The sequence below is a fragment of the Anas acuta genome, chromosome 17, assembly GCF_963932015.1.
Source record: "Anas acuta chromosome 17, bAnaAcu1.1, whole genome shotgun sequence".
In the NCBI taxonomy this organism is placed as follows: Eukaryota; Metazoa; Chordata; class Aves; order Anseriformes; family Anatidae; genus Anas; species Anas acuta.
In genome coordinates, this window is record NC_088995.1 from 13,472,774 (window position 1) to 13,488,672 (window position 15,899).

The 15,899-nt window shown below is 35.3% G+C and overlaps 1 protein-coding gene across 19 annotated transcripts in view; it reads left to right on the forward strand.

Annotated features, from left to right (window-relative positions):
• Positions 1-15,899, forward strand: part of RIMBP2 (RIMS binding protein 2) — a 159,631-nt gene that overhangs the window by 80,646 nt on the left and 63,086 nt on the right. The gene's annotated exons all lie outside the window — the stretch shown is intronic.

Sequence of the window (15,899 nt, forward strand, 5' to 3'; positions counted from 1 at the left end):
TTTTTACTTCTGTTATTTTTCAATTGATGATTCATGGGGAAACATAGTTTTGATAGTTTTAAGAAACATGGAGCAGAAATAACTTTTATCTTTAATGAATAAAGATAAATTATTTCTGTTAAGTGTTTTCCATATGTGCACCATGTGCAAGATTCAGAAACTGTGAAGTGAAAATAAGTTCAGGTGAAATGAAATTGAACTAATCTACATCTTCCCAGAGCTTAAACTGAATTCATTTTGCTTCAGACTTTGGGATGGTGTGTGTATTGCTATAGGTGTTTAATAAATATGGCCTTGTCCCTTTATATGTCTGTGAATGAAAGAAAGAAGAAAATTGGTGAAATAGACAGTACAATGAGTTGGTCTTACTATTTCTGGTATTGCTTGCAATTTTTTTATTTCTTATTTATTTGTTTCCTTCAAAGTGGCCTTGTACTTGCTTAAAACTCTGAGTAACCTTGGATACTGGTCTTTTGGTCCAAGCTGTAAAGCCTTTAAATTATTTTCAAAGCTCATCAGGGGCTCAAACAAAATCAAAGATACACATCAGTTATTTAAAATGCTACATTAAAAGTTAAGCTTTGATCAGCTGGTCAGTTTGTTAAAGTCTCTTGAAAAAACTTTATGATCATAAGGTTTGTAGACCAAAGTTGAATGATACCTGAATGAAGGTATGTTCAGATGAAGAGACATAGAAATGCTGCCTTTAAAAGCACCCCAGAAGCTAGCAGTTGAACTATATTTTTTAGCATATATTAGCTGGTAGTGTCTTTCAGCAATGTTACTGGGGAGATTAAAGGTTATTTATAAGTATAGAAATTTTTAATTTTTTTTTTTAACATCATTTTGGTGTGTAGCAATTTGAAACACTGATAATAAGACATTCTTTGTGAATTTATCAATATTTTATTTTATTTATTTTGTGTGTGTGTGTGTGTGTGTGTGTGTGTCCTCAAAGCCTTTCCTGGGAACTTCCATGAGGCTTTAAACTTGTGGCTGCCACAACTGATTTTTATGACAATTAGATATGACAACCCCTAAAGCTAAACATTATTAGCATTGGAATTATTTTCTTTTGATCTTTAATTCAGCATGAGAAATTGTCAAAGTTTAATTTATTAAAGTGGAATACTATATTCCCGTGGCAGCAGTAGTGGTAGTAATCTTTTACGTTGTCCCACCATGTTCCAAGACTTCCTTGAGTAGGGTTATTTTCACCATGGTGGGGGGTTTTGTATTTCCCCTATTCATGTCACTTGAGTCAAGATTTATTTTCAGTTAATTCACAAATCAAAAATATTTTGAATCGTTTTTCCTCCCCCTTGATTTTTCTCCTTAAGATTATTTGGTAATCAGCTGGTATTTTATACAGACAATGAATTTCTGTGCTCTGATTAGATTCTCCCTGGTTGGTTGCCTTTATGGTCTTCAGACTTATGAGCTGTTTTCAGGTTATTTATACTGTAAATATAAGACTTTGTTTAAATATCAGCAAATTTACAGATCACAACAAAGGTCATACATGTTTTTACAGAATACATAAAATAGTATTATATGAAATGAGAGTAAGAATGAGATGTTAAAAGTTATATTCAGGATATGAGTAATGCATGCTTGTATTGAAAAGGTTTTATGGACAAAGAGAAATTAAATTTCTTAGTTCTTGGATTGTTTTGAGTGACAGAAGGCAAAAGCCTCATGCAAACTCTGTATTTTACACATCTCATTTAATAAATGAATGAGCAGCAAAAATGTAAATTCTGTGCTTTGCTAATATGTCCAGATTTTATCCTGAAAACAGATATGTTTAAATAAACTTTGATTATTTAAGTGAATTTAAATGCCATAAATCCCAGCATGTCCTGGTCTAGTTTAGGGATTAGTAATGGAAAGCTGGATGCAGAGTAGAAGCTTACAGAATCTCTGTTCAGCCTCAGGCAGTTAATTATTGACTTTTAAAGAGCAAACCAAAATGTAAATGTTTACTGACATTACAGATCACAAAAGGCATCTCTGCCTCAGGTACTTAGGGAAGCATGAGGCTGAGCATGGCTTGCCAGCCTGCCTTGTGTAAATAAAATTAATCATACCTTACCAAATTACCCATTTCAGTGTGCTTTTGCCTCATCTCATCTGGTGGCTGAGAGGTGTCAGGCACACTAAAGCCCTCCCCTTGAACAGCCCCCAGGGGAGTGATGTTCTCTTTACAGGCAGTGGCTAAAAGGTCAGCCTCAGCTAGTAAGGGAGATTAATTTTAAATTTACAGTATGACATGGTACAGCATGAATGAGCAGAAAGAGACTCTGACTCTTTCTCTTTGCTTGTGTCATTAAGGAGGGAAGATGGATGCAATTGCGTATACACAGGACTACTTTCTGAGTAAGTGGGGGTGAGATACATTTCATTGCTACCACATGTAACTGTAAGTAATGAAATAATTAATGACTAATGACTGAGGGTAATATACACCTAATTAGTCATGTTGAAGCAAATTTAAAATTATTTGGAGATGCCAAATAACATGTTTGCTAAGACTTGGAAATAGCAAAGAGATAAGTCTGATTGCAACTCTAATGCACATTTCTAGCTGACGATTTTGTATCCTGTTGAAAGCAGTCAGGAATTTATTTGGATTTGTGGCCGAGTTCAACGAATAGGAAAGTACTACAGAGTTTGGATAAATTGCTTCGGTATACCACAGCTTTTAAGTAGTTAGTTCCTTGCCTGAGTTGAGGCCTTTCTGATTTAGTTTTTGCTTGATTTTATACTAAGCAAAGCTGAATAGTAAGTACAAATCTCCCTGGCAGCATTAATTAGATTTAGTAAAGAGCAGATAATGAAAATAAAAATGCTAAATATATTGTGTAGATTTTGTGTAGCTTTTTATGATATGTTAACAGAAAGTAATTTTGTCTATTCTCTGTTCTTGTCAAAAAGGCCTGGAAAATTGTCCTTATAGACTATAGAAATGCAGAGCAGATTTATGACAGCAAAATACATTAAAAACCCAAAATGGCTGTGGTTCTTAAAGGCTTAAAGACTCACACATTTGCATGTGCTATCATGCAAAACGATTCCTGTTAGTATCTGTCTCTGGCTCTGCTTTCACATTGCTGTTCAAATAATCTACGACACATTTCCAGGAGTGTTCATTGCTGGTGGCTTCTCCGTTTTGCAGGGGTGCCTACAACCAGTGGAGGAATACCAAATCAATGAACGTTTTTTGGTCTTAATTACCAAGTGCATCTTTGTGAAAAAACAGCCATCATGTTTACTGTGTCTACCAATATATACAAGCCTTATTTCTTATGATGATACTGCTCTCATCATTTTTATAATTTTATAATATCGTCTTTATAATTCAACACTGTAAAGAGTCTTCAAGCAGCCACTGTTTAAAAACTATAGATCCACTTTCCTTTTTCCATAAGCAAGGGTTTCTTTTCTCCAAAATTCTACATATTAGTTATACTTGTTTTTAGCCATTCTCTCATATTCTTTGAAAGGCAAAGCATAATTTATTTACGCAGGGACTTGCTTCTAATTGGGTAGCACCTAATATGAAACTTGGTCCATTAAGGTTCAAGGTTGAATGAACGTTAAGAAAATTCAGAACATATTGACATGTTATTTGAAAAAATATATATATCACTTTCGGTGAATTCTAGTTTTGCTAGCTATTGTACTTCTCCTCCTTGATTGCTTAGAACAAACTACATAGCCCTTTCAGATTTAATGCCTATTGCATTACGTAAGAAATCACATAAATTTATATTTTCTTCTGGTTTTCAAATTGTGTTGAAAATGGTTTCAAAGCAACTTTTATTAGTGGGATATAAGACAAGGCATTTTCCAACACCCTGAGAGCCTTGGAGATGAACAGAAGGCTTTGTGACTTACCTGCATCTTTGTCCTTGCTAAGGAAGGAAGGCAAAGGGTTGTTCTGACCTCTGTAATGAGGGATGAAGTGTTTTGAGGATGGCACTTACTTGTAGCTAATGTGATTTAAGGAAGATTTAGTTGGATCACAGACTGATCAGCATACAATTTTGTACAGCTATTCTTAAAAATTCATGCAGGAAAAGCAGTGTCCCATTGCACTTCATTTTGGTTACTGCATAATTACTTATTTTTTCTCATATCTGTATTGAAAAGAAAAATTATTTTTTTGCTTTCAAGTCACCTATATTTTTTTAAATTGTGCTAAACTTTGCATAGATTTTTGGAGCTGTGCGACATATCAATATAAGCTTCTGCCTAATAAAATGACTCTGAGATAATTGAAGAATTACTAATGACACCAGAGTTCACACTTCTTTCTTAATGTTTGCTTCTCTAAATTTGTCGCTTACAAAGATGCCAATCTATGAAAAAACACTGTGCTTGTTGAGCTGCAGTTAGTGTTATACTTAGGTTCAGTACATTTCATCCTTCTTTTTCAGTGCCACAGGACTCAATTTTTCACCTGCCAGGGCACGATGTTACCATGACAACAGCTGATCTTGTTTGCTCTCCTCTCCTCTTTGTGCGTGATGAAAAGGAAAGCTTTTTGAGAAATATTTGTGAAAGCTGATCTAGCTAATTGTATTTTGATTATAAGTGAAATAAAACAAGAAAAGGCTTGTTCTATTTCTATAAGAATAAGAAAATTCTATTATAAGAAATAGCACAATGAGCCTGACTATTTAATCAAAATTAACAAGAGCTTTTTCCATGAGCTTTTCCTATACAGCAGTGTCTGCAACTGTTGTGTTAGCAGAATATTAACCTACGTGTATGTGGTCTTTAGAAGCTCCTATGTAACGTATTTCGCTGAGAGATCTCCAAGTGCATGTTGCAGTTCACTAGTCTTCTGTATGTTCTGCTGATCAGCAAATAGAAGCCTTAATGCTGTAATAGATAATTATGTAGATGCTTTTTGTTGCATCCTTGTCCCTAATGAGCTCCAGTGATGATCAGAGTAACTTTGCTCATGTTTTCCTAGCTGGTGTGTCTTGTTTGTTCTTCCACTAGTGAAATCACAATCAGTGGAAAATGTGAATAGCAATTTCTTTTGAGTTATCACAAAGTTTGAGTGGAAATTCGGGCACGTGCAGAAAACAGAAAAACAAACATACTATACATTTTAAATTATTTTTAAATATTTAGTTGCATTTGGTTTGACTGACAAAATTAAGTTTGGTCTTTGTGACAGCCACTTCAGTCAAGGCAATATAAAATTTTACTACTGGTTGGAGACGTGAAACACAAAGTTATGCAATATGATGGTAAAATCAAAAAGAACATACATTTAAGGGGTTAGTAAGGGATGTCACCTTCAGACAGTACCAGTTTGATACCAGCATTCAAGTGGGGTTAATTTTTAGCCTGCACTGCATTTCCTTTGTGTCTTTATTCAAGAGTAAGGACCTTGTTCACTCATTTCCCTTGGAAATGAATAATTTAAGATTATTTCTTTCTTTCACTTGCGTATAAATTACCCCTGAAGGAACTAGAAATGTGCCATAGTAAATGAGTATTTAGACCCTCTGCCTCTCAGATACACTGATTCATTTATTGCATTGAGAAGTGACTATAAAAATAATTGAAAGGAAAAGAATAAATATTGATTTTTGCTTCAGCCCACAAATCAAATTGATTAACTTTCTAATACTGTCTGAAGGAAAACACTACTGTGATACTAAGTTTAAGATCAATTCTCTACTAAAGGCTGCAGAAATGTATTTTTATGGTATTCTTGACTGTGTATGTTGCCAGCAGCAGGGTGTTATCTGACAGCATGGTGGAACACGAATGTGCTTGTTTTTTTTAAAAGAAATACTAAAATGTAGTTTGGTTAGCTTGAGTTGGGGGGGTGTCTTCAGGGTGGTAGCCTGCCCAAAAGCCATTGTATATTTGCTCTGTGTGGCCAGTTTGGGAACAGTTGCACTGTCAGTGGTAGAATTACTTCAGTAGGAAGCTTCTATTAAAATTTATGCCTATGAAAATATTTTGTCACTGTTGAAAGCATAATTTTAGTTATTGGAACAGCTTAGACTGCAAGTATTACAGTATGAAGGTATACAAACAGCTCATTATTGATAGGGTTTTTTCTTATTTTTCTTTGAAATTGATAGGCCTAAAATTGCCTTGAGCTGATTCTTCAGTTATCAGCTATGTATTTGTATACTTCTTTTCCAAAACAAGATTAGATATGATTTTATCATTAAGGAATTAAGCGGCTATCCAATAGAAACATTCCATTACAAATGCTGGGAAGGTTTGTAAAGATTATACTGAAAACTTACACAGTTGCTGTCTTTGTCCATTTAGCTAGTGTTACATGATACTTTCTGCAGAAGCTAACAAGAAAAAAAAGTAATGCCAGCTACTAGAGACTTCATTCTTTCTGTGTTGTGAACAGGAACTATGCAAAGACATTTGGTCTTTTGTTCTCGACTACAGAGTTCAGGAGATACATTCCGTGTACCTCATGGAGGAAACAAGGGATCATAAAATACAAACATAATAGCAAATACTAAATAATGGTATCCTGAGGATCGTTTGCTTTTTTACTGTGTTGATGTTTACATCCTTCAGCCGCAGTAGGTGTAAAGTTCAAAAAATTCATGTCTTGACAGGAACTCACATATTTGGCAATTCGTTATAAACAGCTGCAGTTATAATGTCTGCTGTGTGTTATTTATTAGTGAGTGTGGATGCTATAATAAACCCATTGTACTTCATATATCAAAAGTTATCACTTTACCCATTTTCGTTATTAAGAGATGAGAGGGTTTTGTCATTTTCATGGGATATGCCACAGATGAAGAAAATTAGATGGAGAATGTGGTGAACAATTTTATGATAGATGTGGTCTAAGGAGCAGCTATCAAGTTGGATATGTAGGGTTCTAAAATAGGGGGATCTTCCAAAGCGTCGGAGAGATCTGATGTTAACCTGTCTCTCTGTAAAAAACAGCAGTGACTGCTTTAAAATGTAAAGCAGTGTTCCAGTGGGGCTGACAGATCTGAGATGGTGGAAAAAGTAAATAAATAAATGAAAAAGATGGTACAGACAAGTTATGAGAAACAGTTCCAGTACAGGAAGAGATAATACTCCAAAAGAAATGTGAATGAAATGAGTTGGTAGTGCAGAGCCTTTTACCTTAAGAGTCTTACTGAAGTGAAAAATATCACAATGCATTAATTATTTGTGCTTCTTAACACCTGGTCCTGGTCACTGTAGTGCCAAGACAGTGGTGATTTCCAAGTACAATACATTGTTATAGTTCCTGTGTTCCTTATTTGGTAGAGCTTTTTAAGAAGAGCTATTTTTATAGAGTGTTTATTATGCTAAAATCAGCCTACTGATTAGAGGGTAAAGCTGCATTTGTTTTCTTTTATTAGAATAAAGTATAATTTGCATGGAAATGTTCCTATTTTTAAAATGAAGAAAACCTAATTGTAAAGGGATTTTATTTAAAATGGAAGCAATTCTAAATACATCTTCCTTTGTCCAAAGAGTGTTAGCAGATAAAATGATGTACGCCTGTTAACATTCTCTGTACAAATTGGGTTCCTTAATCTTTAAATGCTAACATCATAAAATGTCACGCTACTTTCCTGCACTACTTGAGAACATGCACTTATGAATGACAAGTCAGAGTCACAAGGAAATAGTAAAACACCTTAGACAAAAGCCTTTAGTATGATTATTTTTCACTGCATTTAATAGTTCTCCAGTAACTCACGGAATGTATCTTATTAGAATTGCAACTTTCTAATTATCAAAGTTGATAATGGTGGAAGCCAGTACTGGATAGAACCGTACCCTTTGTGTCATGGGGATGGGACATTCTGCATCTTTTAGTGCTTCTTTGATCCCACTCTTATCTTACTGGCATGCCAAATATAATGGAATGTGTGTGAGAACATGAATTAACAGTAACAGAACAGCAGTGTCTCTTGTGAAAGCCATTTTTTTCTGCTTGCTTCCAGTTCTACTTTGCTTAGTGCTATATTATATAGTGGTTAGAATTATGCGGGATAGCCTGCATTTTTCTAGCATCATCTCCATGTTAATTGCAAAGAGAAAATCAAAAAGGTTTTAATGTCACTTTGCTGTAAAGGCCTCTTTCAGCCTAGCACTGTCAGCTTGTACATGTTGTTAGCTTGTATAAGTTTTTAAATAGTTCCACTATTCAGGATGAATCATCTTTGCCTTTAAAATGTAGCCCCTAAAAGAAGAAAAAAATGAATTGGTGGTGTTGAACCTGACCTTAGGAATGAGTCATTTACAAGGCAAAAATATGTGAGAAAATATCAGTTTATTAATTTTTCCTTTTTCTTTAGGTACCTGTGGACTAGTGGTTTTCAGTTTTCCCTTGGAGTAGTGTGATTCTCTGTGTGTATCATTAAAATAGAGAACCATCATATGGGATTATAATCAGTGTGTTCTAATACAGTCAGTCCAGGTTACTAGCAAAAGCAAGTCTCAAAGAAAGAAAGCCTCGGATAAATGAATAGCATATAAATTTTTTTTTAAAAAACAAAAATAATTGATGGATGAGCAAACTAGCACACAGGGCAACAGATGCCTTTCTCCAGGCAATGTAGAACCTTGTTACCCAGACAGTGGTGTCAGATTGTATTAAATCTACAGAAGTCATCCTCCTACCGTGAATTTTTATAGTTAGTCCTTATATCCGTAGGAGAATTTCTACTTTTGCTCTACTATGAACACACATTTTTGCTTTCATTTCTGCACTTAAAAAGATGCAACTCATATACAAGGTAATACATTTATTTCTAATATGTCTTTTATTTTAGAATGTTCATGGTGGTCTTGTTATTTGTCTCTTTTTTTTTTTTTTTAATGAAGAATGTACTGGTGCGTGAGCCTTTAAATCCATGTAGTGCTCTGGGCACCCCTTAAAAAATGGCAGACTGTAGGACTGATTTTGTTTTTATACATTTGGAAGGGCTGCCAATTTTCTGATTCAGTTTACTTCAAAGATTCTGAAAAGATCATCCTTAGTGTTGTTTTCTTAAATTGAAATGCCTGAGCTGAAAGTGCCAGAAGCATTCCTTACATGCAGCAGGAGATATCCTTGCTGTTTGGAATTTTGTCTGACATGCTAAAGACAAGGTTTCAGATTCTTTTTGCAAATTGCTCTACATATGGTCCTGACATGAATATATGCTTGACTGGCATATCACCAGATACGTGACTATATGTAGGTATGATTTATGTTTCTCATATTTAATTTGGTGAAAAAGCTTAAGCAGAAGCAATCTTAACTCTGTGCAACTTCTGCCAATATATGTTAGAAAAAGTTTGGGGTTTGTTTTGTTCTGTACACAGCTGATCCTAATCTGTGAAAAAAAAAAAAATATATATATATATATATATAAAATATATATATATATATATATTATATATATATAAAATATATATATATTTTTTATTTTTTTTTCCCTAAGGATAGTCAATAATTCTACATACAACTTCTATATTTTTTTCTGTCATTCATTTTCCTCATTTATTTCTCTAAAATTTCTGGATGCATGCTATCTTTTGTCAGACTAGTAATTAGACTGCTTCAAGCCTTTGTTAGTTTGAATGGGTATTGTGTAGCAGTGTCATTAGGAAGGGGTGACAGACGGTTCAACTAATGTTTGGAACCCAATGTCAAGACTACGGAGATGGGTGAGAAGGTGTTTTGGAAGTATGAAGTCCCGCTTCCTTCTCACTTACACATTAGTCTGCTAACATTCAGTCAGCATTTGTCTTGGCATATGTTCTGTACTGTGTCTTCTAGTAACTGGCTTGATGAGTTGTTAATCTCTATTCTACTTGCCTCTGCTAACATCTGTGATGGTTTGATTTGCATAGGTTAAATGGTAGACCTAATTGGACTGTAGTAAAATGTGGCTTCATAGGCACAATTGCTATTTCACAGTTGCTACATCTAGTGAATAAATTAAGAACAAAGGAGAGAGCAGCAAAGGAAAAAAGGACATTAGGTTTGTAAAAGGAAGTCAAAAGTAATATGTATTAAAAAAATAGAAAGGATGAGGGAAGAGTGCACGAGTGCTTTTCTACGGGTTTGTTTTTCATTCTGGTACTGGTCATGAGTTGAAAAATCTGAATCTGTCAAGTTCCAAAACAAGCTGAAAAATCCCACAAGATATCCGCTTAGTGCAAGCAATAGAAGAGGGGTGCCTTTTTGTGTGTTCCTTTTAGACTTTTGGTAGAGCTATTAAACTGGGGGAAAGGCTATAGCGGAGAAGCCCTAGCGCCCTAGCATTCATTGACATGCTGGAGGCACGAAGCACGTATCCTGCCTATTGCCAGTAAATCTGTCATTTGTGATGGTTGCCCTATGTATTTGCTGACCTTTTCGTTTTGTTGACTCGGAGGTTCTGTTGGAAGCTGGCAGTTGTAAGAATAGAAGTGGGAGGTGTTGCCCTGATAATGCATTCAGTGCTAGCTGTCAACAAAGGAGAGGGAATGGGAAAGGATTCTGTTTATTTCAGTATAGTATTTTAAAAAGACATCTGTCTCCCTTAAAACGTATTTGAAGCTTCAAAGCTCTTTGAGGATCCAACCGTAAGATCCCTATGAAGACAACTCGGCACAGTAATCAAATGTGTTGGATTTCCTCTGAAGTGAAAACCAATCTTTTGTGTGCCCTTCTGGCTGCAGTAAAATGGGCATATACGCAATATACATCCTTGGAAGAAAACAGTAAAATGTCCATTTCCTGTACATGACTTTAATTCTCTTTTTTAATATATGAATTGTCTGTTGGGTGAAATTTAGCTCGGGGTTGTCTGGGATAAACTGCTATCTTTTTTTTTTTTTTGGAAGGTTTATATTCAACAAGTCCAGAAAATATTGAAGCTGATATCATTAAGGGACCAAACCACTGAAACCAGTGGATTAGACAGCAAATCACAAACTGTGATGAATGTGATATAATTCTTAACTGTCATTTGCAAAAAAACATGTGGTAATTCACAGCCACAAGAGAAGAAATTCCTTCTCTAGTGTGAAGAGGATATGTGTGTTGAGTACAGTTAAGTGTGTTTCTCTGAGTACAGTTAGCATCTGGAAATATTCAACACTGGAGAAACTGGCTATGGGAAATTTGGAGAGAGAATGAAACTGTTGAAGTACTGTTCATGTATGCTACACAGAAACTAGCCTGTGTTCTTGCTTGGGCAATAAATATGTGCAGCTCCTATTAATCCCATCACAGGTTGCTTTCAGGACATGGCAAACAACTGGAGTAGTGTGTGGGAAGGCAGATTTGGAGTGGAGCTGTCACTAAGCCACCTGGTTTGGAGTATGACCTTGGGCAAGTGGCTTGATCGCTCTTCCACTGCTTCTCTGCCTTCTTAAATTAAAAGACAGACTCAGAGTACTGAGGCTGTATTTCTGTATCTCTGTATTTCTATATCTCTTCTGCATTTGTGCAATGCATAGATCTGATTTGCAGCTGAGACTTCTATAATATAACAAATAATAAGCAAACATGGGAATATTTTGTTTATTTATACCCTCTTACTATAAATCAGGTAGATTGTTACTCCAAGAATGCTCTGAGAAAAGCAATTTTTTTAATCTGTTGCTTTCCTTTCTATGAGCAAGTGAATTTCAGTATTCCTATTTGTTGTTTTTTGTTACATGCAGTTATTTCAAGTATTTGACGCTTAAATGCATGAGAAGTGTACTGTTTAAAAGCTTTTACATAAAGATAAGTAATAAATAGAGTCAAGGTAAACCCCAGAATGTTAAAAATCATTTATTGTGTATGAGCTGGTCACAGAAGCAGTGAGTTGTGTAAACATCAGGTTTCTCCACATACAGGACATTAGATACGGCTAATACATGTTCAGCTGTTGTGCATTCTTGTATAGCAAGCAAATATATTCACCAGATGTAGCAGTTTCCTGTGACTATGTTATGAGAGTACCCTGGAGAATTTCAGAAATTAGACGGCTATTTAATCTGTATGCTTCCTTCTTACTTCATACAGTGTTTCTCCTGCGAGGTGAACATGCACGAACCTAAATAGCCTTCTTTCTCCAGCTTTACCAACTATGTTGAGAAGCAGCAATACATATATATATATTTTTCCATTTTATTTTTAATATGAGTATAAGGGGAAATTCTGGGTAGGCAACTTGTTTTATATTTTTAACAATATTTTCCACAATCCAACCAGCAGAAGCCTTACATATTACTGCTAAAATCCCAATCATATTTTGGAAGTCGCAGAAACCTTTTACAGAAGTTTGAGTAAACTTGCCATCCTTGCAGAGTTAGACAAGAGCTTTAGCAACTCAACCCATTATTATTAGGGAACTGAGACCTAAGATAACTGTGATGTGTTAGGAATCTGGCACATGCGTTCCTGTAGATTTAACTGCAGTGCTTGAAAGTATTACTGTTCCCAGCTGGATACCTGTCCCTTTGGAGTTTATTGTCCTCACAGCAAGCCACAGACTCATTGGATGGGCATTGTTGCTGAAACCTTTCTTTATGATCAGTTTGACTAAAGGATTAGACTGCAACGTGAGGTGACAGAGAAATAAGAGAGGTGTCCTGTTCTGATAACCTTTTGCAGAGGGACATGACTGGTAATAATATGCAGTAACTAAGCACTCGTAGCTGATTCTACCACGGTTCTTCTGTCAGAGCCCTATTGTAAGGATCCATTGATGCTAGGAGATGACTTAAGTCAACAAACAACAGAAACTAAACTTGTGGGAAATTCTGATTTGGCAGTAATTCTGAAAATTGGCAGTGATTATGGCTTGGATCATCTCTGGAAGATGTGGCCTGATGAAGTAATTGGCTAAAACTTAGAAGGCTTCAGTTCAGTGTGGCTTTTACCATGTTATTGCACAGAGACCCTTGAGTTGTTTATTTGTTGTTTCTTAATGCTTTTTCTGAAAGTAAGTAATCCAAATATTGTCAGTCTTACCTGTATTTATGTCAATTCAAAGCACACTGCTGATGTATATAAATACACTCTGTCCTTGTTACAAGTACTGCTGAAGTGGACCTTTGCATCCAGGAGATTCTTGATCTTTATGGATTTGGTTGGGAGGGGGAACATAAGTGATGCTTTATCCTGACAAATGCAAAATAGGACTGCCACTGGGATGAACAGAACTCGAAGCAAAAAGAAATAGGCTTACTACTAAGGACCAGTGAAACTGAGATGGTTGCTGCCCTACTTCTGTTCATCCTAAGATGACAAAATTTTCTTCAGGTAGGACTAGCAGCCAGTCCAGTTGCTCTGCCACTTCTCATAAACTGTTTTCTATTCTGCAGAATTTAAGTAGGGTGTGAAGGATGCTGGCCTAGATTGCCATCAATTACTCATTTTCTCCTCTCCCTTCCACCCTTCCACTTCTGCTTGAATTCCTTTAATAACATTATTAAAAACTGGTAACTCATTGTCACTTGTTCTCCATTAAGATCAGCTGAGCAATACCAATTTGTAACAAATGCAGATTGATCCATTAAAGTCAATGTCAAATCTCTCTTGACAAAAGCCTGCAGTTGCAAGGGTTGCAGAGCAGCTACTGTAGCCCATTTTTGCCTAGAAAAATGCATAAATGCATAAACATAAATGCTTTACAAATGACTTTCAGTAATTTATAGGATGCAATGATTTACTTGCATATCTAAGGAACTGTTCGGTGCAGTTTGTTCCTATTGGAAAAAAATTTACTGATTTAATTCACACCTTTGAAAATGTAACATGAGCTAAGAAATTCTTCTCATTTTGGCCTTCAGAACTGTCTAGCATCTCAGAGTCTGACTGCCATTTTTAATTGCGTCCTGAACAACAGATTTTACAGAACTTGAGAAATTATAATTGCAGAGCTCCTTATGTGTGAGATGGTAGGTATATCTGCAACTAGGAGACTGCAGTTTGTCATCTTAGTTTGATTCAGTGCAGTAACAGTCAAGAGGACAGCTTCCCACTGATGATGAGGTGTTTTGATATTGTAAAACGATGGTGCTCTAATGTGTCATTCCTTAGCCTGAACTATTTTCACTGTTTATATCCAAACTTGACTGTCAGACTGGCATTAAAGGTGTGGTCAGAAATGCAGTCATTTCTGCAGAATGAATTGCTATATTAAAATCAGAGAAGAACACAGAATGGCCTTCTCTGTGTGAAGTGTTCTATAAAACTGACATTTTAATCTGATTTTCTATAGTAAAATGATTCCCACGATCATACTGTGTATCCAACCCTGTACGTTTTGAACCCAGTGGCTGATTTCAATCACATTTGGCCTTAAAGGTAATACATTGTAGAAAAAATTGTATGTACCATATAACACAAAACATCATTTGAAGGTCACATGTTCTTGGATATCAGAATCAAGGAGCCATTAGGCAGAAATCTGTGAGCTTCATTATTTCTGGTGCTTAAAGCTAACGATGCTTAGGAATCAATTTAGATAAACAGTTTTGTTCATTGGAAACACTATCTATTCAAAACAATCTTGTAAGGAGAGAGTTCTGAAATTGGTTCAGGAAAGATATGCTTAAAATAGCAAATTTTTATTATTATTTAAGTACTATAAAAATACTTAAATATCAGAATCTTTAAATTCCTCTTCTTTTTAGGGCTTATGTTGGTGAACCAAAAAAAAAAAAAAAAATGAAAAGGATTTTTTTTTCATGTCGGGAATTTTAAAAAAGAAATTATGATAAAGTGTAACTTGAACAGTTTTTCTTAAGACCTCGGCAGAATTAGAGTAGCTCTGGAGATAACCTGCTGAACATATGGATTGTAATGGTGCAGAACCAGAAGTTATTTCAAATTACTCAGAAGTGGGTCCAATTTTGCCCACCTTAATATATTTATTGGCAAATGTCATCAATGTTTTCAGAAGATAATGTGTAATGCACACTGTTGGACAGATTTCAAGGTTGCCCAGCATGGCTGGTTATGGAATTACAACTTTCATAAGGAACTGAAGTCAGGGCATTGATTTTTGTTACTTTGTAAGGGGGGGGGGGTGGGGGCGGGGAGGGAAGAAAAAGAATTACTGAGATCAATTTCACTACTTCATGTTTAAAATCTAGCTAACTAAAAACTCCTGGTCTGGCTAGTGCATAACCTTTTCCCATGCATTCAAAACATTGAAATGCTTTCACTCTTTACGTGATTACTGTGAGAGATTTAATCTCAGATAACTATTTCTGTTAATGTGCAAAGAAGAAATTGTCAGAAGTACCAGAAAACTCTGCTGTTTTTCCTGAGCTGCGGGTGTTTTGATTTGTGCAATCCCCCCACAAGCTTGACCTTTGATTATGTATTTGAGGTTTAATTACTTTTCCTTTGTTTGTTATTATAGTGCTGTGTAAATACATAAGAATACATACCTGAGGCTGTAGTTAATACCTTGATGTTTAGGCATAGGTTACTTAGCTATTGACTTCCATCTACATTTCTGATTTGCCTGCCACTGTAGTGTACAGGTGCTCTACCCAGACTCTAAAAATTATTTTATTTGAATGTGTGTGTATATATATATATATATATAATAAATAGACATACTATAAAAAGAAATAGATATTATAAGTATATTTAAATATATGAATATAAAAATGTGTACATGATTGCATGAACAGTTACTGACTTTTGCCCTGAAAATGCCTTCTAAAGATCTAAGTTTCAGAACATTATTCTGGGAATTAAGTCTCTTCCCAACTCTTAGTGAGGCAGCCAAGTTTGAGCTCCTTATTACATCCGCAGGGAGGTTTTTGTTTGGTTGGTTGTTGTTTTATTTTAAAAGTCTGTAATTTCAGGTCATCTCTCTTTGTCTGCACATCTTTAATCAGATCATCTACTGAAAACATGTGGTTTTATGATAGAG